The sequence below is a fragment of the Osmerus mordax genome, chromosome 26 (genome assembly GCF_038355195.1).
Source record: "Osmerus mordax isolate fOsmMor3 chromosome 26, fOsmMor3.pri, whole genome shotgun sequence".
Lineage (NCBI taxonomy): Eukaryota > Metazoa > Chordata > Actinopteri > Osmeriformes > Osmeridae > Osmerus > Osmerus mordax.
This window is the reverse complement of record NC_090075.1, coordinates 7,254,169-7,278,239: the sequence shown is the minus strand read 5'-3', so window position 1 is coordinate 7,278,239 and position 24,071 is coordinate 7,254,169. Positions and strand designations below refer to the sequence as shown.

Sequence of the window (24,071 nt, the reverse complement as noted above, 5' to 3'; positions counted from 1 at the left end):
CGACCCAGTGGATTTCCCCCCAAAATATGAACATTTGCAATTCCTTTCTAAATAATCTCAACTTCGTATTAGTGGAGGTCTGTTTCATTGTGTAGGCCAACTGAAAGTTTCATCTTAGAATATGACTGAAGTATCCCCAAATCCCCAAGATTGAATTCATGGTTTTGCGTGTTAAATGTACTGTTGTAAATAGCAAATCATGGACTTTTCTTTCACTAAACCATACAATTCTCACATGCTTTCACATCTGGGGGATACATTGTCCAGCAAAATTACATTCTTTTTCTTTCACCAGAGCTGGGGTGGACATTTAGTATATGACAGAGACCGTCTTCAACTATAATATACCAATGACTTATGTTCCAATTGTCGCCGTTGACCAAGTTTACAATCGTATTTTTCCGTCCCCCTCTCTCCAATTTGATGAGTGCCATCTCTTTTCCCAAACAACTAATCTGGAGATTTACAGCATAACATAAAGATGTGATAGTGATATCTTAGCTTTCCTCAGAGAAATATGGGCTGTCGTCTGTACAGTAGAAGCGGACGAGTTGCAACTGGCCGTAGGGCTTATAAAATGTGAGAACGTCTTAGAGCGGGACAGAACAGTCGGAGCAGTCGTTGTTTGAGATGATTTATAGTAATTAATCCAGTGTCCAGTTCCCTCCAGCCAGGACGCATCTGTGACTAAAGGGTGTGTTCCAATCCAATGTCACCATCGCCCCACTGAAGGGCACCAGAGATTTACTCGGGCTAGCACACTAACCACCCTAGCATTGTGTGAGTGTGTGTGGGTGTGTGTGTGTGTTGGGTGTGGGGTGGCCCAGGAGGTGCGGGAGAAGGAAGGCCTATTTGATCATTCAGGATGCATCATCAGCCTTAACACAAGCTCTTACAATAACGTTATTTATTGCAATATTAATATTAATATCGACATCAACGGTGTCAGATTTCGTGATTTAGCGAGTGAGTGCTGGATCTTTAGCGGGAGCAGGTGTGCTAATTGAATATCACCCCCACCCCCCCACCACCTCCATATCCCCCACACACACACACACCAGCTCCACCCACTCCAAGGCTAGCGGCTCCAACCGAAACCAGGAGAGACATGCAGGAGAGACAGGAGGGAGGGAGGGATGGTGGGGGGTGACAACACTGCCAGAGAGAACCCAGCGGTAATTATAATTCGGCTTCGCTGAGAGCCAGCTAATATAATGGGCGCTGTCGCACTTATCTGGGCAAAACAGGCCACCGTAATGAAACTTGAGTCAGAGAGGCAGCCACTGCTGCAGAGGCTTGTCTGGGGAGCCGCACACCGAGAGGAGGGTAGGGATGACAAAGGCTCTGGGATTGAACCTGGGATTGACTCCTTTTTTTAATCTGATGGTTTCGAATGGTATTTATTTTTTTCCCTACTGGGGTAGGTAGAAGTAGGCCACTGTCTTCGAGGAGAAATAGGCCTGAGAGAACATGAGAGAACATTGCATCCAAACACGCAAAGACATGTAACGTGCGTTACTGTTAATGCTCATCAAGTGTGGACAGTAGAATTTCCCATTCTGTTTTCGGCTGACACAACATTGCATCATATATGCAAAGCTCCCGCAATTCCAGTTAATTCTTTCGTTTCTTCTGTGACATTAGTTCAAATGTCCAGTTGCATTCATTTGGAATATATTTGCCTTTTGCTGTCCATGCAGCAGATTAGCTGTCTTTCGTTTTTCAAGGCCTGAACTTCACTGACAAAAAAAACCCCAGACTTAATTAATTCTCGTCTGAAACATTGCTTTTCATTCAGTCAAAAGGCCTTGGCCGAATCCCAAATGTTCTCTGAATGTCATTGGACTGCTTTCTGAGAAAGATGGGCACATTTAGACATTACATTTCCATGACATTTAGATAGAATGTTTTGTTTACAATACTTCTGTATGCAAACTAAACGAAAACTATACTTACATACTACAGTGCACCAGAGATTCAAGTATTGCCTCATTATCTCGCAGATCTGACTCGTTCACAGTATCTCTGCTACTAAGGCTGTGAAAATAAAGCAGTGTGTAACTATATTTGTCTGTGAATGTGTCTACCTTGTATAATGGATTCATGTGTGCGTTTCATTGTAACTTGTGGAGAGAAAAATGGCGGTGAGGAGAGGAGAGAGGGGGGATGAGTTACTGACCTTCCCCTCAGGTACAGACAATGGATGACTGCCAAAAGCAGAGATCCACTATCTGTCAAATATATTAGAGGAGCTTAGGTGAGCTTTTTCTCTCTCTCTTTCTCTCTCTCTTTCTCTCTCTCTCACTCACTCTGTCTCTCTCTCTCTGTCTTTCTCCCTGTCTTTGTTTCTGTCTATCTCTTGTGCCATGGTGGAGGACCAGTTTTAATTACTTTGGCGGCACAAGAATTGGGTCATGCCCTCAAAACATCGGGGGACAAGGTATAGGTGGGTGGGGGTTCACACAAGGTGAAAAGATATGACGAGACGCCGGGTGTCACAGGTTTCCATGGCCATGTCTTTATCGAGTAAAAAGGTGCGAAAAAGGGCCAGCTCTTCATTTAGCAAGCCACTTTGACGAGATTTTGTATTCCTTTTTTTTATCTGTAAATAAATAGAAAGATGATGTATACTGGAATGTCAAACACAAAGAGACAGTGGCATTTTCGGACGTCTTATTTCCTAAGCTGTTTGTTAAAGGGATTGTTGTTTAACAATCACGACTCCTGTTGACATTTGTAGATATTTGAGTTTGTCGCCGTATTATCCCATGTTCGTATTTGTGCTAAACATAATTTCCTTTTGACCAAGGGCCATCACATTACAAGGTGGAAAAAAAATATGTTGAAAGGAAAGAGACTTTTTCACTGCAAATATGTTTTCATCCTTTTTCCACCACCTCCCGATTTACAATGCACCATGATGCTTGGCCATCTGGCTCAGCGGTGACTAAACTTCATGCCAATATGTTGCAGGGTCATGAGAAAACAAACCGGAGCTGCTTTCCACATGAGTGGAACGGTGGCCTCGCCCTCCTTTCGTACGAAAACATGTTTACCCATCGCCACCCCAATGACAGCTAGCACTTCTGAATGCCCCATTTTGACACGGCCAGCCTCAAAGCTGCCAGGCAGCCGTTTCAGGTTAGCTTTCCATGGAGTCACTCAGCCTGCTAGCCTGTTAGCCTGCATGCTAACTAGCCCATGCTATGCTATCTTCAGGCTGATTAATGGTGAAGCTTCCCGCCAAGGGAGTGTCTCATGGCGACGGGGGGAGCGGTAGTGCAACAGCGTGTGTGCAGAGAATAAATGCTGTACATTAAACAAATTCCCTGCGTGCCCATCTTGACAGTGGATTGTCTACAAAGGGGGAAGGGTGTGTGTGTCGTGAGGGGGGCGGAGGGGATGGGATGGGAGGGGGCGCTGCAGTCCACAACCTTCACCCCCCTGTCGACACACACACACACAGTCCTAAATAAACTCGAAAGTACAGCAAACACGTATACACTTTGACCCGCACACACGCTCTCTCTATCACACACACAGGAAAACACTCGCGCGCACACACACACACCATCCGTCTCTGTGTGCACCCCCGCCCTGCAGAAGCTCCACTTGGGACTCGACACAGCCCCTTTTAGCTGCTCTGATTGGCCAGGGCTGGGATTCAAACGCCCTGTCAGGATGAGGAATCATCCTGAGCCTGCTGTCTGGTTGTCGGGGTAACGACGCCCCCAGAGGAAGCTCGGGGCCTTCCCAGGGGCGAGGCGCAGAGATCAGGGAACAGAGGGAGGAGAGGATGATGAGGAGAAGGATGAGGCTGGGAGAGAGCTGAAATTGTAGGAGTTTAAAGGAGTTTAAAGACAGATAGTGAGATAGGGGGTGAAACTACATTCTGCACTCTGATGCGGGCAATGCAACAGGAAACACGACACGTTGAAAGGGCTCTCCTGGAGGGGGGGGGGGAAATGGTTGAGGTGTTCGGGTTGAGAGTCGTCCTTCGTAATTATGTTTTTCATCACAATATCTAGAGATCCAGAGATCTGGTTATGATGAGATTGTTTGACCTTTGGTTGAGAGAGCCCCCCTCACCTCTACTCCTCCCATGGGTCAAACAGCCGAACTTGCCACCTATGGCTCCAGAGTAACCGAGACTGAATATTGAGTGCAGAAACATGCATGTGCTCTCTCTCTCTCTCTGTCTCTCTCTCTCTCTCTCACACACACACACACACACACACACATGCCTCCAGAAATTCTCAAGCCAGGCTCATTATAGATGTGAAGGAGACAATGATCAAAAAAGCCAAGTGGGATTTAATGCAGATTCAAGCTCCAACGTTCTCCCGCAATCAGCAGGCCTCCTCCTAGCCCCGAGACTCGGTGCTGTGGTCACGAAGGGCAGAGCGAAAGAAAGAGAGAGAGCGAGAGAAGGAGAGAGCGGGGGAGACCATCATCTCGGTGTTGGGTCCTCCACTCAAGGAGAGCGGTTCATCTCGCAGTCCCTTTGGTTCACGTTTCTCTTTCATTTCTTCCCCCTCTCCGGCCAAAGGTACGCCCGAGCAGGAAGAGGAAGACCAAGCGCCGGAGACAACTGAAGATATGACGCTAAAGGGATTTTGAAAAAACAACAGAGCAGTAAGTGGTCACTAAACTTTGCATGGGGTTTCTTCACCATTACGACTGGAGATAGATCGTTAGTGTTGTTCTTGAATGCTCTAGCCCATATAGAAAATATAAATCATATTTCGCTAAATGCTACTCCACTGGTATAACAAGGTGGAAGCGTTAAAGCTACAACCATAGCTACCTCAAGCACAACACGCCCCGTTTATGTAGTTATACAGCTGCAGTACATATACAGTATCTACATTTGCATGCTTCTGTACAATAAAATATTCGGTTACATGTTTCACACAGGTTTTCATTGTATTACATTAGTAGGTCCTCGGGACCCACTGTCCTGCATGTTCTAGATGTTTCCCTGCTCCAACGCACCTGATTCGAATGAATGGGCTGTTCTCAATCTCAGCAGAAGCCTGACAACGACCATGAATTCGAATCAGGTGTGTTGGAGCAGGGAAACATCTAGAACATGCAGGGCAGTGGGGTCCCGAGAAGCAGGGTTGAGAAACACCGAGCTAAAAGCACAACCTCGACTAGGTCCCATTGATTTCCTCGCCAGGCTGTGATAAGATCTGGCAACACTCTGGTCTGTTTGTCTTCTGTTGGCCAGGTCCATCAATCAATATTGACAGCTGACGCCAGTTGAAAGAAAGCCATCATCATCTACTTGTCAGATCAGGTTAAAACTGAAGCCTGTTTACCTCATCTGCATTCAATCTTACACTCCCACAATTCCAAGTTTGGATATTTTTAAGGTTAGAGAAGGGTAAAAAGTCTCTCCACCCAGTCGATACTTCATCTGTTTTGAGTTGTCTATTGAGACGGATCCTTCCATTTTGTTGCAACACCGACCGCACGCACGCACACAACAAACGGTTCAACAAACGGTTCTTTTACGAGGCGTTTCCGAGAAGACGTGCAATCCTGCTGACAGGTGGGGGAGAGCGGCGGCGGGACCGTGAGCACGCACGGCCTCCCGTACGCCAAGCAACAGACTGCTCTTCGGCGCAGCCTTAAGGGCGCCGCAGCTCGACGGATATTAAGCAAACAGCTCTCAGCATATTGAGGGAGATGACACTATGGGCACTCAATGACCTGCTTCAGTTGACTGTGAAAGTGGAGAATTGAGGTCTGGCACATCTGGACCCCCTACAGCAGGATTGCACCGAGCAGAGACAGGAAGCAGAGGGGGCCTGTCACACCATTGGTGTCTATTTGGCTGTTTTAATTGCATGCGTGTAACGAAGGACTCTTTTTTGGAAGCTTTATCCAGCTATTTTGTCACTGTTAGCTGGTGTGTACTTTGTGTACTAGTTTTTGGCTTTTTGTAGCCTTTCCCTCGCGTGTGTGTTTGTGTGTGTGTGTGTGGTACTTTAGGGGTGAAAAAAGGCTTGACTGGATAATTCCCTCAGGAGATGGAACACCTGGACGAGCAAGGATCTGGCCTCGCTACAGCTAGGTTGGCTTTACTCGGGATGGAGCAAGCCTTAGTTATAAGGCCTCGACCGTGTTAGCGAGGCAATTAAGCAAAGCTTTATAAATCTTTACAGCTAGCGTTGGAGGCATTTTAGTGAGTTAGGCACTAGCATGGCCTGTGGTGCCTGACAGGGCTAGTTAATGTGCCTGCGAGTGCTGCCCTATGTGCTGTGGGCCATGCACTTTGCTGCGCTAGCTCACGGTACCCTTTCCCAGTAATACGCATCATAAAAAGAGCTGCGATGAATTAGCATTATTCAATTATAAACGCTCCAATTATTTACGGCTGTATTTAAAGAAATGTAAATGAAGCTCAAGTCTTGAGGTAATGAATTTGATTACACCGGCGTATATGATTTCATGGTATTTTAGAATCAAAGGCGTTTTTTTTTGGGTATGTATCGGTCATGGAAGTTGGGTAAGCAATATGTCGCGTTCTGAAGTTCTTTTTTTTGCGTCAATTATGTTCGGGTCTTCGGGGTGTATGACTCAAATTTGTTTTGTTTGGCATTTTCTGGCTTGTAAGTCTTGTATTCCAAGTTTGGAACCCTGCCAAGGATTCATTCTTAATGGTTATATAGTTCCAGTCAAGCGTCGACTTTGATAACGAGTCAAATTAAAACACTACAACCAGTAATTTCACAGCCCCTGAAACCAACAACCCCCCAAAAAATGGCTTTTGTCACAGAAGTTGTTTCGTAAGTCATAAGCCCACCCCTCCATTTCGAGGGAGGTGACTGACAAAACATCGATGTGGGGTATTAAAAGGTTGGTTTGGAGATGCTATCTTGCCTCTATTAATACGCCCAGTGCTGCATGGCCTGAGGGCCTTGCCTAATCCTGAGCAGGCCAGAGAGAATGTTCCGGCCCGGGCTTGCCAGCCTCACTTAGAACCTGGTTGAGAGCACAGTGCTGTGTGGGCAAATCCTTTCTCTCCTGTGCTGGGCACAGCATAAACATCACCCAGAGAAGCCGTGTCGACAGACAGGCCGGCAGTCCGGCCTACAGGCTTTGATGGGTTAAATTTAGCTTCTCTTTCCATTGACTCTCATCAACTGTCCGCTGTGAATGTGTTATGGCGTGTGTGTGTGTGTGTGTAGGTGGATAATCATTTTTGTCGTAGGGCGTCTACTTCAGTGAAGTGTGCGAGTGAAGGAGTCGTTGAGTGTTTGTGTTCAAACCAAACAATCGCTCGCACGCTCACATACACGTACGCCTCTACCGTTCGTAGGGGTGAGGGGAGAATGCCCCCGGAATGGCTCTCTGTCAGTGGCAGAGCTGTATTTGCTCTGCACCGTGGCGGTACTTTGACCTCCCGACCCCTCCCCTGTGTAAACACACCACTGCTGCACCCTCTTGCACTGTCCCCCCACCATATAAGGAAGACGCAGCGAACCAGCCAGCCAGCCAGTCAAGTCAGTCTGCCAGAGAGCCAACGGCCTAGAGAGAGAACATGTCCCCGGCTTCACTCATCACTCTCGCTCTCACTGAGGTGTGTGGGAACAGCAGACGACTCCCTCTCTCTCGCTCTCTCGCACGTTATCTTTTCCTCCGTCTCTCTCTCTCTCTCTATCTCTCTCTCCCTCCCTTTCGCTCGCTCTGTCGGACGCACGCACACACACACAGTCTCTCTCTTTCTCTGTGTCTCTTTCCCCCCTCAGTCCTGGTTACTTGGACGACTTCCGTTGCGTTCGGCGGCGTGCGTACGAATGCCGCGACGGTCGGTGGAGAAAATGGACAGGGAGCAGGGGGCGGCCGAGAATGAGTCACTGAGGGAATGAGAGAGGGGAGTGAGGGAAATCGGTTACGGAACTGCACAATGTTAATGGCTTCCTGTAGGCTATCTTGCAACGTGTCAGTCGATCATTATCCACCAATTACAATAATCCCTCGAGAGCACTGCTTCCTGTATGTCAGGCCACACCCCTCGACCAGAGGCGGAGTCAATGGAGAGAGGGTCCTGTGAGGACCATACCTAGAAGGACAGTATGCATGTGTGAATTAGGAGGATGAAATACTGGCAGTACAAAAAAAAAATCCCATCAATGATCTGTCCAAACACTACAAAAGGCCATGGGTTAGAGTTGAGCTGTTGTGTACGAAGGCTATCACAATATCCCTTCCCTCAGGCACAACAACGGGACAGAAGTCAACATCAAAAAAACGATTTGACAAAAAGAAACACCGCTCCCACGTGCCCCCACGCCATCCCTCCACTCCTCCATCCGTTCATCCCTTCATCCCGCCGTTCCTCATTGCGCTTGTGTATCAAGGTAATGAATTCATAATCTCCGCCGAGCCCCCTTTGTAGATCTCTATCGCTGGGGAGATAAGAGAGCATCGGTCCGCTCTAATAGCTGTCAGTCTGCGCTTCTTCCTGCTGCTGGAGCTCTGGCTGTGAAAACCAACCACCACCACTATAAACCAAACCCAAACCCCCAGGCCCCAGCTCCAGCCCAGCCCAGAACAGAACCCCCCCCCACTCCCTGCAAGAACAAAGCAGTGTAACCGGGAGACAGACGACAGCCTACTGGAGCTGCGTGTCCACCAGATGAAAGCCTCAAGTTTCTGTCAGAAGAGAGAATATATTTGAGTGCTAAGTGTTGAGCTGGGGGGATTCCCTAGGGGAAAGTCTGACTGGGATTTTTCTCTCCCTGTTGCCTGACATAAAACCAAGCAACCGTATCTTCTCCCCCCCCCCCGTCGCCCTCCCCTTCTTCAATCCAACCATACCTGACAAACACTCTGTCACGGGAGGAGTAAATAGCGAGGAGGGCTAGGAGACCTAGAGTAACTAAACTTGTGAAAGGTGCCTCTCAAGGGCTGCCCTGTCATGTGTGTTTTTTTAATTTTATTTTCCAGGGAGAAAAGATGTCCTCCGTTTAGAGCTTGGTAGTAAGTGGCTGTCCCCTCCAGGGACGGAGCATGAGCGATGGCCTGCGACTATTAAAGATGATTGTGCAGTTTCCCCCAGGGTGACAAAGATGAACAGGGGCAGAGGTGGAAGTTGAGGGCATCTTTCATTTGCCCTACATTTTATTGTCAGACACGAAATGAAATGTGAGGAGAATCCAACTTTTTGCCCGCATTTTTTTCTTGGCTTGCCTGGCCTTGAAGAAGGGGTCACCACTATGCTTTCACCAAGAAAAATCCTTCCAAATAATATACATGTATGTATCTATCATGTATACCCGTCATGTACATGTTGGTTCAAAACCAGAGTCATGGCTATCTTACGGTCTTGCTGTTCCTGGATGATTTATAAAGGAGAACCAAACGGCTAAGCGACTTGCCCGCCACCAAATAACTTCTGCTTTTTGAAACAGACCCAGTAGCGTGCGTCGCACGCCCTTGCGTGGCTTCTGCAAAACACCATCTGAGACAGCAGAGAGGGGGCCGTGTGAGTTCGAGGAGACGCGAGCACCAATTGTTGAGCAGTCTCATTATTCCGTTATAGATTGCACATGTCAAGCAGTAAGTGCTCTTCTCACCCCCCCCCCCCCACACACACACACACACACACACTAACCCTGGCCATTGAGCTCCGTTTCCTCAGCCATGTGAAATTGACCACGTTAAGCCCCAAGTCACTAGGGGAGAAGCGATGTGTGCAGTCGAAGATGTATTGCTCTGATTAAATTAGGCAACTGTGAATAAAAGGCATGGGGGTGAAGGGGAATCAACATTCAATAATACCGTTTTATTTTTCGATTTAAATCGATTTGGTCCAATACCTTTTCTTGTTGTGTTACCCGTCACACTGGGTTTGGACGGAGTTGCTGAAAGGCTTGCCGTTGTTGCTTGCCGTGTATCAGGAGAGAAGCACACTCAAGAGATGGGTCTTTAAATGGCTTGCCCCTATCCATTAGGGTTTGAGCCTTGTGAAAAGTTCACCTCACATATTCCCCCTCAAATTGGGTAACTGGTTATAAAGTGTTTTATGCCTTTGCTGCTCAAAAATTTTGAACAAACAAAGACATAAAATTGGATTTGGTCCATCGCAAGTATATTACAGTTAGTTATAAAAGTTTTTTTTTAAACACAGTCACTCAGTGTTGTCTACACACGTTTGGTAGCCTACTGTATAATATCTACAGTGTCATTATATTTACAGTGTGCAAATTTCCAGGTTGTATAGACAAGAAACAATTTACTGTTTATGAATGTTATATTAAGTCTACTTGCAGGCTACAAGTTGTAGCCTAAGTCTGCACTCTGCTGTTTTACCTGCTAACGTTTACTTATGGTAACTTGAGGATTTTTGGGATACTGACATGGCATCAGATCAAACGACCCGAATGAAGATAAAGAAATATAATTCATTCAACATTTCTCATTGGCTTCAAACTAAGCATGATTTGCTTTCCCTGTCCGACTCCATCACTTAGGCCTACTCTGCATGGGGTCGAGCAAGCGTTTCAAATAACGTTCGACCCCAAATCCTCATCTGTTTCTACTCTGTAGTGTCATTCACAAGTGGATGGTCACGTGAGCGCCGAGAGGCAGTCTCCGTTTTTTTCGGGCAGCAAGGGGGGGGGCCACTATACACCCGTCTCCCTACCCCCAGTCGAATGAGGTGGATTTAGGAAGAAAAGACTCGAAACCCTGGGACGTGGAGATAACCACAGTGACAAATAGACACATTTGGAAATCGTCGCACGGCTTACTTGGATACTTTTGTTCTATTGTGGCGATCTTCTACGTGCGAATTCATAAAAACGGAATACAACCTCACACGAACATGCAGTAGCCTAGTGTTGGTGCGCTCTATACATAAGCGCGTCTGCGCGGTGCCCTTACAGATTGGAATATTTTTTTATACGTTTTACACTCTCGTGGGATGCAAAATAACGGCTCTGGAAGAGAAAACGAAATTATAACGAGTGCCCCGCATCTGCCCCCCATAAACTAACAAGTCGAAGGGGGCGGTTTTTGAACATATCCTTCTTTCGCCAAGTAAGTTCTTTTATTTGTCTTTTCTAGTTTCAAATAACAAGAAATATATTGACTAGCATTTAGAGAGAGTTTTGAAAAGCAAATTGCCTAAACTAAGTTAATTATGCTTGGCTATATTGCTTTCTTGTCAGTCTCGGCACCGTTACTTTTAGCTTATTCTTCGGTAGCCTTTGTCCACGCAACACAAACTATTGAAAATGGGGGCTTTTTATCATGAGTTTAAACTGTAAAAAAGACCAAGGTTATTAGAATACTGCAACTTCCCCAACGTACAGTCGTTAAGACCACTCGATCGGTTCCTTTGTGTAATTGTGCAGATCGGTTACTTTTTTCTGGCAGTAGCCTAGACAAACCTAAGAAGTTGCCTTTAGGCTATGCTTTATAATGCAGTTACCCATTACCTGGCCTAAATTCCAATGAATAGTCTTTTCTACAGTCGCGTAGAAAAGAGTGTTCAGAGTAGCCTATTTAAATGGTTGGTTGGGTTTATGTAGCCTACCCAAACATTGACTTGTGAGCTCTGGTTGTATAGGCTGCACTGAAGTGTACTTTGACTCTAGAGTTGTTCGAAGAGAATTAGACTACTGGTTGGTGTGGGTGAGATATTCGACGAACTACAAGGGAGATCAGTGCGTCCAACCCATTCGAAATTAGTCAATCAGAGCCATCACATCATTATTCGTTTATTCATTGGTAGGCTACTTCGCTCCATCAGATTCGTTAAGCGTAGAGGAGACGGTAACTTTTCATAAGCCTAAGCATGCTGTGTGGAAAAGTGCAGGCACAGTTCAGTTCTCCGAAGTCTTTGCTGAATGCTTCGGTTTGTGCTGTGTATTTGTGAAAACCTCTTTTTTTAGCTGATTAAGTTACACAAGTAAGGGTTATTTTACAATTGTGTAAATGTATTTCCAATTCATTTCCTTTAGTTGTTGCCATTAGGTATTTTAAACCAATAAGACAGCAGCTGATTGTTATGTAGACCAAAGAAGCAAACATGACGGATATGCATGAATCAGAATATTGAAAGTGCATGTTTTATTTTCCAATGATAAAATAAAATATGTCTGGAGTCTGGAACAGTCTAGAAAAATCTGGTAACAATGTTTGTCCTGCCTTGCATTCTATTGCCGTAGGCTTGCCATTCATCTTGTGTTCAAAAATTGAGTAAATTCGAATAAATAAACTCATTTATAATGATGAGAGCCACATGTTGATTGTCGGGAGTGAGAAACCGTCTCGTCCTTCAGAGTAATTGGACAACACCTAGCATGTTGTGAGCCTCACGTCGACTGTGTCCAAGATCCTTAATGTTGGTTTAATTGAACCATTTATCACAGCTGATCACCGTCAGATGCAAGGAAGAATATTGAGGACAATTCCAAGCAATGTAAGCAGGCTGTAAGACTGAAGCAGCTAACTGTGACTAGTGGATGTCGTAGATCTGTCACATGCTTCAGGAAAAATCACAAATCAATGAAACCCTGCCTGACAACCATGTAAGCAGCTGTATTGAATGGACGCTTTTCAGTGATGTTTCTTCTTGAAACTTTGTTTATTGAATAAACTTTTGATTTCCCACCAGCATTTTTTCCATACTCTGAAGGGAAGTTAATTGAATTGTGCCCCGGATATGATTTTTGCGCCGAGGTCTTTGTAGGTGTCCTCCCAGGGGTTACAAAATTCATTTCCCAGCAATTATTACTTTCTGAGCTGTTTTCTTATTTCCCTTTACTTATCAGTAGTGAGCTTTTTCTACATTTCAGAAAGGATCAAAAGAGGCGATTTAAGAGTGCCACAGGCCGTCTGTCAGTACAGTCATTTAACTCAGAGGGCTTGAAATTGAGTTTTTAAATCGTCTGCTCTCTGCTGGTGTTTGCTCTTTACTCACTTGGAGTTCTGGCAGGTAATTACATTACAACTTGTAGGCCTATATATCGCCAACAGTTTTTTTATGATATTATAACCACCGATATTTATGTAGGGACTTACACAGAGGCAGCTTATGCAAACCATTACCAATTGACCTACATATTGAAGTTCTCGAAGTATTTATACTTTGTGGTGCTACAAATGCCCAGGCGTTTTCCATATTGAAATTAAATTCCGTGACCCAGATCTGCTCACACAGACCGCACGGACAAGGGATGTGTGCCACTGGGCCGCAGTGCCCTGTCCTTATGGAGGCTGCTGCCCTTGGCCAAACCCACGTCATCTAACCATAGCGACGACAAAATGGTTTAGGCAAGGACAACGAGAAAACAAAAACATTAGTCAAAAGGAGACACAAACACACCTGCCCTACTATTTTCAAGCACTCCAGCGATTTGCAGCAAGTCCTTTCCCTACCACCCAGCGCTATGTTGATTGCATTTCCTAAACCAAACGAGGGAGGGAGGAAAAAAAATAATAATTACATCGAGGGCTTTGCAATTAGTCATATTGCTCTTGAGCGGCAGCCTCAATGGCGCCAAAGCGGCGTTAATAGCAGTCGCTTCCGAGTTCCCGTGTTTCTGCTGTGACACTGGAGAGGGGAGGGAGGGTTCGTGCACTGTGAAGGGTGCCTTTACTCTGCCCCCTAATTGTATTTATTTTTCTTAATTTGTTGGGAGTGCTAAATCAGGGGCTCTTCAGCTGGCGCAGGGTGCAATTTGTTTGGCTGGGAAGGTGGAGGCATTATGTCTCGTAAGATGCCCCTCTTTTCTTTTGATAACCTGGGCTAGCCGTGGGCACGTCGAGTGAGGTTAACGAGACGCTTTTATTTGGAATCGTCCAGAGAACAACAGGACAGGCTTGTAGCTGTCTGTACAAGTCTTTGATATTGGGCCATCAACTGAAAAAACAATACTATACGTCACTATAACATCCTCCACCTTCAAGGATGAACCTTCGGTGGTCCCTTTCTCGCTCGACTACACCTTCCACTTTGGCACAGGGGAGAAGTGATGAGGGGGGGGGATGGGTGCCGGGGGGGGGGGGGGGGGGGGTGCCGCCATGGAACTGTTGACTGCTTTGTCAGACCTGCTGGCTGGCCCGGAGTTCAAACCAATTCGCAGACCCACAACAGAAACAGTCGGGAGAGCAGATACAGCTAAACGCAGCCTGTTTCCCAAATGATATTTACCCAACGGATCCCTGAACTCAAAGGTTGGCCCCCGGAGCAAGCGCAGAGTACCTCCAGGGGGATGGAAGCAGGTTTAGAGTTGGAGTATCTGGCCAGATAAGGTGCGCCGTAATCGTGTCCACAGCTCGGCAAGGATTATCCCTCTCCTGCCAAGTAAAAGTCCATCTCACACTTGGCTTCCCTGGACTGTGTGGCCGGGGGGCTCAAAGCTTCAAAGCCCCCCCCAGCCCCCCCCCCCCCCCCCTCCCCCCCACAAAAAAAAAATCTGTCCACGCGGGGACCGATCAAACACAGGTCGTCACGTCGGACGTTAACTCCCACAAGTCTGTTTGGCGGCTCCGTGGGCGCCATGAAACGCCGCCAACGCCCGAGTATATCCCGTCCCCCAGATACCATGTTTTACAGCGACGATCCGCTCCATCTGCTTTGATGGTGTTTTGTTAATGGGTTTTACACATGGGGGTAGGCATGGGAAAACCCTTGTTGATGCCTGTGCCCCCCTCTTAATACCCCCACACACACGCACACACACACACACACACTAAACCCTCCTCCTGCCCTGGCTTTGTCCCCCATCTTTATGGTTATGGAGTTAATGCAAACTGGTGTTTCATGGAGAGTCATAATTAACACCCTGTTTGGGGGTTGGCGAGACAGGTCGCGTTTTCCTCCACTCCCCCCCTGTCCCCTCTGGTTCCACCAGCGGGCCGCTCTCCAGCTTGTTAAGTGTGATTACCAGCTGCCGGCCCTGGATTGATGCGGCGTCCCTCTGGGGAGTCCTCACAAGCCAGGTCTGTCAGTAGGACAGCCCCACCCAGGATTTCCAACCCACGTGAGGTTTCAGGCATCCCGTCGCGATGTCCCGACCTGGGGTGGATGGGGGTCGGTCCCAGAAGCAGACTGTTTATTCTCCACTTAGGGTCTAGTGCTCTGTCGTTAGGGTTTCCTCTTGACCAATGGGCAGATGGCATTGGTGTGTCGCACGGTCCTAGATAGTGCATGTGCTAATCTGATAGTGCATCTTGAAATAAATGACCATATTGGAATTCTTTATGGACAATTCTTTTTATATCTCCCAGCTTGTGGATGTAGAGGAATTCAGGAAGATCTTGATACTGTTTTGAAATCATGGACGACTCAAACATCATGTGCAAGCCCCCTTATTACCTCAGGCCTCTAGACAGTAATATTGTAGGCTACTAGGTTGCCTCTGTGCAACTCTGTGGCCTTATTATCCGTAAGAAATAGGTCTAGTTATGAGACAAGGAATTGGTTATTATTTCTTTGTTTTTAGCGTTCCAGTGTGACATGGTAGTGTTGACATCATTAACTTGTCCTAAGGAGTGGTGTCTTCGGAAGGATGAAGCCAACAGGTCCAGGGTTGGGAGAGAGCTGCAGCCAGGAAAATGGAGTTTCTATAGGGGACTGGCAACAGTTGAGGCACAGGTTAGGTCGCAACAGCCTGTCCATTTCCACCAAGCTGGAGGAGGAGTGTGGGGGGTGGGGGAGGTTGGTGATTATGGGATATGAGGGGGTCCTTTGTGGGCAAGAGGGGGAGGGGGGGGTGGTGGTCGGTCGTATAAACGAGGGGAGGCTCGTCCAGGTTCTGAAAGGCCCTGGAGGGCAGAAGTGGTTGCGGGGAGAGGTGTGTGTGTGTGTGTGTGTGTGTGTGTGTGTGTGTGTGTGTGTGTGTGTGTGTGTGTGTGTGTGTGTGTGGGGGGGGGGGGGGTGGAGGGCTGGGGAGTGTGGTTGGAGAAGGAGAAGTGTTTTTTTTTTTTTTTTCATCATGTGCTAAAAGCTGTTAATCCTCTGGCTCTTTGTGTCCGAACAGAAAGCCCAGGGCAGGATGGGTAGAGCAGAGCCCCATTCAGAATGCAGGCCCTTTGTTGTGATTTCCCCCTGAAATCGAGGGACATCTGTTATTGGGGATGGCGTCGGGGTGGGGGGGGGGGTCTTCAGCTGGTTGAGGGCTCGGGGGGGGGAGAGAGAGGGGGGGAGGAGACACGCAAGTGAGGGGAGGGTTTGTTATCGAGGAGGAGGAGGGACAGGGTTGTCTGGTACAGCCGGAGTGGGCAGATAATTGATGGATGTAAGTGGCGAGTAATTGTGTGCAGCGCGAGCATGGGCAAAACATGGGCCTCTGAAGGAGAGGAGCGGAGAGGATCCAGGCCGAGGGGAGGGGAGGGGACGAGAAGGGGGGAGAGGGAAGGAGGGGAGGGGAGGGAGGGCTGGTTGGCTGTTAAGTTGCATCAGTCAAGTCCTACTGGGGTTAAACAGGAGTAACTACCTGCCTGTCAGGACGATTGTTCATTTCCTTCCAATGCGGGGTCACTTCCCGGTTATGAGTGATGGCAACTTACAGTCATGGACCCAGCCGACAATATACGTGGCCCGCTTACCAGCTGGGCATGTTACAACCCAGTACCCCCCCTCCCCCCCTTCCCATCTAAAGGAAATACTGTCTGCGTTCTGAACCCACCTGGGGTGGCTCCAGCTCAATTCTAAGTTCCCCTCTCCTTTCAGACTGACACGACAAAAGCATTCATTTCGTATTAATAACCCCCCACTTCTCCCCTACCCGCCTGTCTGAAAGCCCCAATCGCGATTTGATAATTGCGACCGTCGCGGCGGAGCGCCTTTTCGACCCGCCTTGTTTTCGTGTATCGTTTTGTTTCCCTTCCCCCTCTTCCAAAAGGACATGCACTCCGATCGGGATACACAAATTGCCGCGCGCCAGCTGTGGGGGGGGGGGGGGGGGGGGGCGCATGTGTACGTGTGTGGGGTGAGAGCGGAGGCCGGTTCGGGGGCTCCCCCGCGTTTGTCGCGCCGCGTGGCACCTCGCCAGGCGTCCTTTGAGCCGGAGGATGACATATCTGTGTAAAATACCGAGCGCCTCTGCTGTATTTCGGATGACAGGTAACACAACGGGGGAAGTGGCCCTTGACATACGCTCACCTTCCTACCCTATCTGTTCGGAGGAGAAGAAATCATCTTTCGTTTCAGACATTTGTTTGGGGGTAAAAAGTTGTTTGATGGCAGCAGCCCCAAGCCTGTCAGGTAAATATTTTATGTGTTGCTGTGTGTGTGTGTGTGCATGTCTACACATAATACATATCTACCTGACTCAGAGACATTGAAGGACGACCCTTCTCACATTCCATCCTCTTACGTTGACATGCATTTATATAGCAGCCGCTTTCATCCAATAGTGCGTATATAACAGTAAGTGCATCATATAATCAAGGATTACTAAGTGCGCAGCGTGCGAGTTCGGTATTATTATATGTATTTTTTGAGCTCGGTATTTCAGTGGTTAATGCCTAGGAACGATCTGCGTTACGAGTCAAGTGCAACACTATGATTTCAAAAACAACACCACAAGAAGGTCAATTTCGCAGATGCCACAATAAATCATGGACAGATGCCCTTAATGATTAGTGCAGGTGGAGTCTGAAGAGGTCCTCAGATCTCTCTCCCACCCTCCTTCCCTTCTGTGTCTCTCCTCACCTTTGAATTTTCGTGGTCCAGTCTTCCTTGATATCAGTGAAAGAAATTGGTGAGGGAAGAAGCATGGAGGACAGGTGAATTAACTCTTCAGTTTCAGTGTCAGAGGAGATAATCCTGATTAAAAAGTGATGGTGCCTGGAGAGAACGACAACCTAGCAATCATAGAGCTACTGCCTTTGGGAGCTTACCGCAACGAGAGGGAGGGGCCTACACGCATATTTATTAATCGTATGCATGGCCAGAGTAGTGCTTTTGGTATTTTTTTTTTTATATATATTTTTTTCCCCATCTGTAATAGGGGAGATTTATCTCGAGTTCTAAACCGCTTTACGCCCTCCTTCCTCTTTCGTTTCTTTTTGGTTTTTAGAAAAGCGACGATCTCCAGGTGCAGCGTGTGATTGAGAGCTTTTGGCTCCCTTTTTCTCCATTGTTGAGATTAGTCTCAAATAATGACACCGTCTCCGCCCCCCCAATCGCCACCGTCTGCGCGATTTTTTTTTAAACTCCTGACGTCGCCGCGACGTTAGCTCAGGATCGTGTCAACATTGTGGTTTGACCTTGGCTTTCGTGCCAGTGAGCATGCTCAAAGAGAAAGAGAGACAGAGAGAGAGACAGAGAGAGAGACAAAGAGAGAGAGAGAGACAGAGAGAGAGAGACAGAGAGAGAGAGAGAGAATCAGAATCAGAATGGGTTTTTATTCGCCATGAAAGTTTGCACAGACAAGGAATTTACTTTGGCAGGAGAGCCTACCTAGGCAGCCATTTTCGGCGCCAACTACTAGAGAGAGAGACAGAGAGCGACAGAGAGAGAGAGAGAGGCTTGCTGGTTTATCCGGCAGAGTGGGGGGAAATTGGATGAACAGGGAAGGGAATAAAAAAGGAGGAAAAGTTTACAAGGGAATAAATGGGGGACACCCGGGGACTTCATGCTCGGCACGGCGGAGGCGCCGAGACCTTGTCGTGCGCTCCGATGAATACAGAGGGGAGGATGTGTGGGACGGGCCTCCGTCGGCGGGGCGAGGTGGGAGGGCTCTCCTCCGCACGCGCCCAGGAGGAAGCCGAGGAAGAGCACGACGCCTTAGGCCCGTGGAAGCTCGCGGAAGGCGTGCGTGTCAACATGCAAGTGCTCTGCCCCGGTCTTACTGGGGAGAAATCTGCCCTCCCTCTACCCTCACCCCCACTGTCCCTCCCCCAAGACATGTGTCGTCGCACGGCCCCCAATCTGTAGTCTCCACGGGGGGGGGAGACGGGAGAAGAAAGGGGGGGGGCCGGGAGGGGAGACAAAAGCGGGGCCGGGGGCCGGGGGGCCGGGGGGGGGGGTTGGACAGCCGGAGTTTGGCAGCCCCGGCCTGCCACCCCTGCCCTGGGGTGATGGGAGCGGGAGAGCTGAGGGAGGAGGAGGGGGGGGGGGGGGTGAGGACACAGGGTGCCTGTTTGAACAGGAGGTAGATAGAGAAACCTGGGGTCTGCCATTTGCATAGAGATAAAGATGTGCTAATGAATTTGAACCCCCCCCAGCACTTCCCAGGACTTGCCATAAGGCCAAGAGCAGCCTGGGTTCAGGTTTAGCCGGAGCCAAACTGCACGGATGTATCCAGCGACACTCATTCGAAACAACAGGGTGCTCCTATTTTGACAATGCCCAAGATGGCCGCCGCTCCACTTGCCAACTGTTGTGAGCAGAGGGTGGAGAGCGAGTCCAAGTCGACTGTAGCTGGAGACAGTCCACCAATCTATCTAGTCTCAGCTTGTTTGTGTTAGATGACAGCAGGTTTGTAAAAGTGGTTGTTATTTGCGATATTGGTTCCTTTAGTTTGCTATTTACACACCACTGGGAGACCACATTGTAATTTTGCATCCCTGAGCGACCCCGAAGCTCCTCTTCCTTAAAATAAAATAGGCCTTAGCAACACAAATTCGAAATGTAGCCACCGAAACAGGACGCTATCATGTTTAGCATGTTGTTTTACCCGCGCGGAGAACTGCTGCTGCCTCGGGCACGCACCCCCGTGTTGTGGGAATGGACTCTTCCCCCAGAAAGCAGGCCTGGGCAGCTCATAAAGTAGCGGGTCCCGCCATTGTAAATTACGGAATGGTCTTGCCGCATAGGCCCGCATGGTTGTGTGGAGACAGAAAGAGAGAGACAGAGAAAAAGACAGAGACAGAGAGAGAGAGAGAGAGAGAGAGAGAGAGAGAGAGAGAGAGAGAGAGAGAGAGAGAGAGAGATGGATGCTGCCCTTTGCCCCGATTGATCAGTGTCTGAACATAAAAGAGACCAGTCGACGTGTATCATCGGCATTCTATTTGCATGTGTTGGGAGTTACAACTGTCAAGATTATTTTGTTGTTGACTATTTTTTACCAGGTAAAGCCCCCTGGAATGAAACGTGTTACGTCTGTATATTTCTGTTAAAAGTACTTTCACGCTTTCTGTGCAATCCCGCCTAGCGTAATCTGTGTCTCTGTATTTAGATAAGCTTTGAACAGGTTTAACAGTTTCCCACAGTAAATTGCTTCCACAGCACATTGAGTGCATACACTTCAGCGCTGCATAGCAGGCACTGCCTGGAGAACAAACTATATTTAAGGAGATGGAATGCCAGAAGGAACCTTGAGGAACCCTGGACGTCTTTTGAAGTCAGCTATTTTCTCGACTAGCAAGTGAAGTCACCGACTTCAAAGACAGAATTTCATGCAAACCCGTATTGATTCTTTCCTTGTCTAGTATCTGCACTACTTTGGGAATAGGATTTATTTTCGAGCTAACTTGGTGCGGCAGTAAGGTCATAGCTTTCAATTCGGAACTGTGTTTGTGCGTGATATGTGACTTTGTGGGTCTTTCCATCTTTTTAAGTGTGTGTGTGTGTGTGCGTGTGCGTGTCTATCTGTGTGACAACACAAAGAGCCTTTAGATTCCGGCCTGTGGTGGGGAGAAACTTGGCATGGCTCTGTTTCGTTAACAGGCAGGAATTTTGGAGGCATTATGGAGTGTGGAGTCATACTTTCGTGGATGTGACCTCTGCGGTGTATGTCTAAATGGAGGATGTGAGCCTTCGTTGTGGTGGCTATTGGCCCCTTGGCCTCTGTGACTAAGTGGCCCTGGAGAATGCTGGCTCATATGAAATGTCTTTGCGCTGAAGTCCTGGCCATGCCAGAAAAGCCACATTTTCAAACGAATGTGTTGCAATTGAAAAACAACATCACAAGCACTAATTACTTTTGTCAACCAGATGTCATGGAGAGAAACGGCTTTCGTGCTCCACAAGCAGGAAATGCATTCCAGCTTGATATACTGTATAAGTATAAACAGTGTGATCTTAAGCATGAAAGCTGATAGGGTGTGTCACCGCCTCTTGCGTGTAAGTGTGTGTGTGTGTGTGGTGCGTGTTTTCAAACATTACCATACACTAGAATAGCTTGTGTGTGTTTGTGTGTGTTGTGCCTGTGTTCAAACCTTTCTGTACACGATAAACATTTTCTGCGTGTGTGTTTATGGCTGTGTGTGTGTGTGCGTGTTTGTGTGTGTGTGTTTGTGTGTGTCCGTACCGTCTCAGAGACGCCTCCCCTCAGAGAGTACTGGGAACAATGCAGAGTTGTGTCCCATTCATCCGTAGGGGTCAGGGAGTGGAGGTGGAGTGTAGGCCGAGCGATCCATCCAGCCCCCTCCGCGGTCTATCATGTGACAAGACCCACCCGCCCCTGGTGTCACATGCCGAAGGTGACATTGACTCCCGGGTGGCTTCACCTCCCCCGGTCGTTTCAGTTACTCAAACTCCTGTTCACCGCGAGGTCTCAGACTTGCCCTTTAAGCTTGCCCTTTAAGACCTTAACAAAATCTCTCTTCCCTCTCATACTATGGCAAAGATAAGTGTTGTTTTTTCCAAAAGAGTCTTTTCCTCACAACCGCTAATGACTGCCCCTGACCCTCGCGCGAGCAATTCCCCACCCCCCCCTCCGCTTTCGAACCGCGTCGAAAACCATCGATATATTCGTGAGCCGCGATATCGCTTGGTCTCGGCTGGTGAGGGGCATTAGCCGGGGGCGATTGCATACACTTGACCCAACGGTACCCGCGTGGGCACACAACACTGGGCATGCCGGGGAGAGGAGGAGGAGGAGGAGGAGGAGGAAGAGGAGGAGGGGAGGAGAGAGGGATGTGTGCGCAGGGCAGCCTGGCACATTTGGTTTCGTACTGCGTGGAGCGAGGGATGGACGGGGGAGGGAGGAGGAGGAGGAGGTGGAGGAGGTTGGTTAGAGGTCCTGGGAGATGCAGGCTGCCAGCTCTGTCGAGGCGGAGAGTGGAGTGAGAGAGGGAGGGGGAAGGGGTGTCGGAGACAGGAGTGTGCGTGTGTGTGCGGGGAGATGGTATGCGGGACGGGGGAAGGAGGAGTGCGAGGAGGGATGGTGAAGGAGAGGGAGGGAGGAGAAGTGAGTGTGTGAGGGAGGGAGTTCGAGAGAGAAGAAAAAGGGAAGCAGTGAGGTCAGGTGGTGTGGAGGGCGGAGGGATGGAGGGGGGGAGGGGGGGGTGGCTGACTAAGAGACACCATTAGTGGAAGAGAAAGAGAAAAGGCGAGAGAAAGACGAGGGAGCGGGGGGGGGGGGGAGGAGGAAGGAGAAGAGGAGCCAGTCCTACGGTAGCTGCCTGCCCGATAGACCATCCAGGTTGACCTCACCGTTTGATGTGCGCCAATCAGATTTTAATGAGGCTGCCTTTTTGCCGGTGGGCCAGCGCCGGGTACCTCTCCCAGATTAGGACAGTGGCTTACTGGAGAGGGGCATTGGAAGGACACAGCGGATCCCACACTAAGGAGAAGCACCCCCCCCCCCGCCCGCCCCCGCCCCCCCCCCCCCCCCCCCCCCCCCCCCCCCCCCATCTCCTACCCCGCTTGTTGAGGGACTGGAACAATCCAAGAGAATAAGCCTCGGCTAGGATCTCTACCTCGACTGTCCGATGTCGGCTCCTTTTAGGAAAGCCTAACGTACCCCAACCCCGCGCTCCTCCACACACATCCCCCCAACACAGACACACACCTACACACACCCGCTCTGCTTCTTGAAATTCAGTGCAACGTGTCTGTGTGTGTGCCCTTCAAGGAAGGCAGTGGTCTAGCTAGGCGCCCGCCAGTGGGGATTGGTGCTAGAGTGGAGATAATGATGGCGGTTGCTCCGCCGTGTATTCCGCTTAGAAGGCTTTACAACGTAGGCGTGCAGGAGAGCGGGTTATTCCCTCGACTCTTGTTTAGCAGTGATTTGGTGCGTACTGATTACAGGCTAGTCCTTGGTGTACTCTGTGAAAAACGATGGGAATACTTAAGTGCGTCGGACACCACGGCGTCGTGGTTTGAACCTCGCTTTGTTTGATAGGTTCAGCTCTGGAGGCTGGCACCGTCAGTCACAGCGATGGGTATCCAACCGAGGCGGTTTGTCAGTGAAGAAAGCCATCGGCGTGTTCGGTGAAAATGTCTTGACATCGGCCCACTCTCAACTGGAGGTGGGGGGTGGGGGGTCTGGGGGCGGGGACTCTAAAGAGATTCCCCCCCGCTGCCATCCTGTCCCTTTTCTCAGCTGTCAAAGCCCTCAACTCGTTTACCGGGAAGCGAAGCATGATGGGTACGGTAGTTTGCTGATCCCTGCAGTTCATATCAATCCAGACTTAGACGTTCCGTCACGTTGTACAGGCAGCTGCTGTCACCGGGGTCTGTCATTTTCGCCCTTCATAAATCTCCTCAGATTTCACGGAACGCCGGTGTTTTGAAGAACAAGGACGTCCTCGCTGCGGGAAAAGACTACTAATCGGATTAGTCGGATAACATCGTTTATTCGGGTCTTTGGACACAAAACAGCCACGTGGTTACGACTTGGGCCACAAAGAGGCATTGACGTGATGTACCGGGGCTCGGAATATCGTTGCGGCGGCAATGCTAGTAATTTTCCGCAGTCAACCTTGTTATGGTGTTAGTGTACGCAGTCAACACCCTTGCCCTTTCAATTTGCCTGCATTGGTGAGCCCTTCAAGGCTTGTGAAAACTGCACTGCGTTCAACATCGCTCATGTCGCTCCTTCATGTGGCCTGGTTGCTGTTTGTTCCTCTTCCTACAGCTGTTGCTGTGTAGACCCCAAACCACCGTCGGAATATCGTGTTGTTTTATGTCGGGTTGAGAAACATGGCGATTCGAGACCAAGAGTCATTTTAAGACGTTTTCTCGTAAGTTGTGGAGGTTTCGTCTAGACTGTGTGGGGCGGGTTGGAGTGTTCACGTCTCCTCAGAAGTGGTTTTGGAGTGCATGTGCTGACATTTAAGACACAGAAGAATCAAAAGACCCAGACTGCCCATGTGGTTACATGCTGGTGCCCTTGTCCGAGTTCCTTTTAATTACTACTCAAGGAAAA

At 48.8% G+C, this 24,071-nt stretch overlaps 1 protein-coding gene across 1 annotated transcript in view; it reads left to right on the top strand.

Moving 5' to 3' along the window:
- Window positions 1-10,722: 10,722 nt before the first annotated feature.
- The window catches only part of ptprsa (protein tyrosine phosphatase receptor type Sa), a gene marked incomplete at its 3' end in the record, with an annotated part of 98,758 nt that continues 85,409 nt past the window's right edge, over window positions 10,723-24,071 (top strand). The window contains 1 exon segment of the mRNA XM_067229507.1: window positions 10,723-11,055.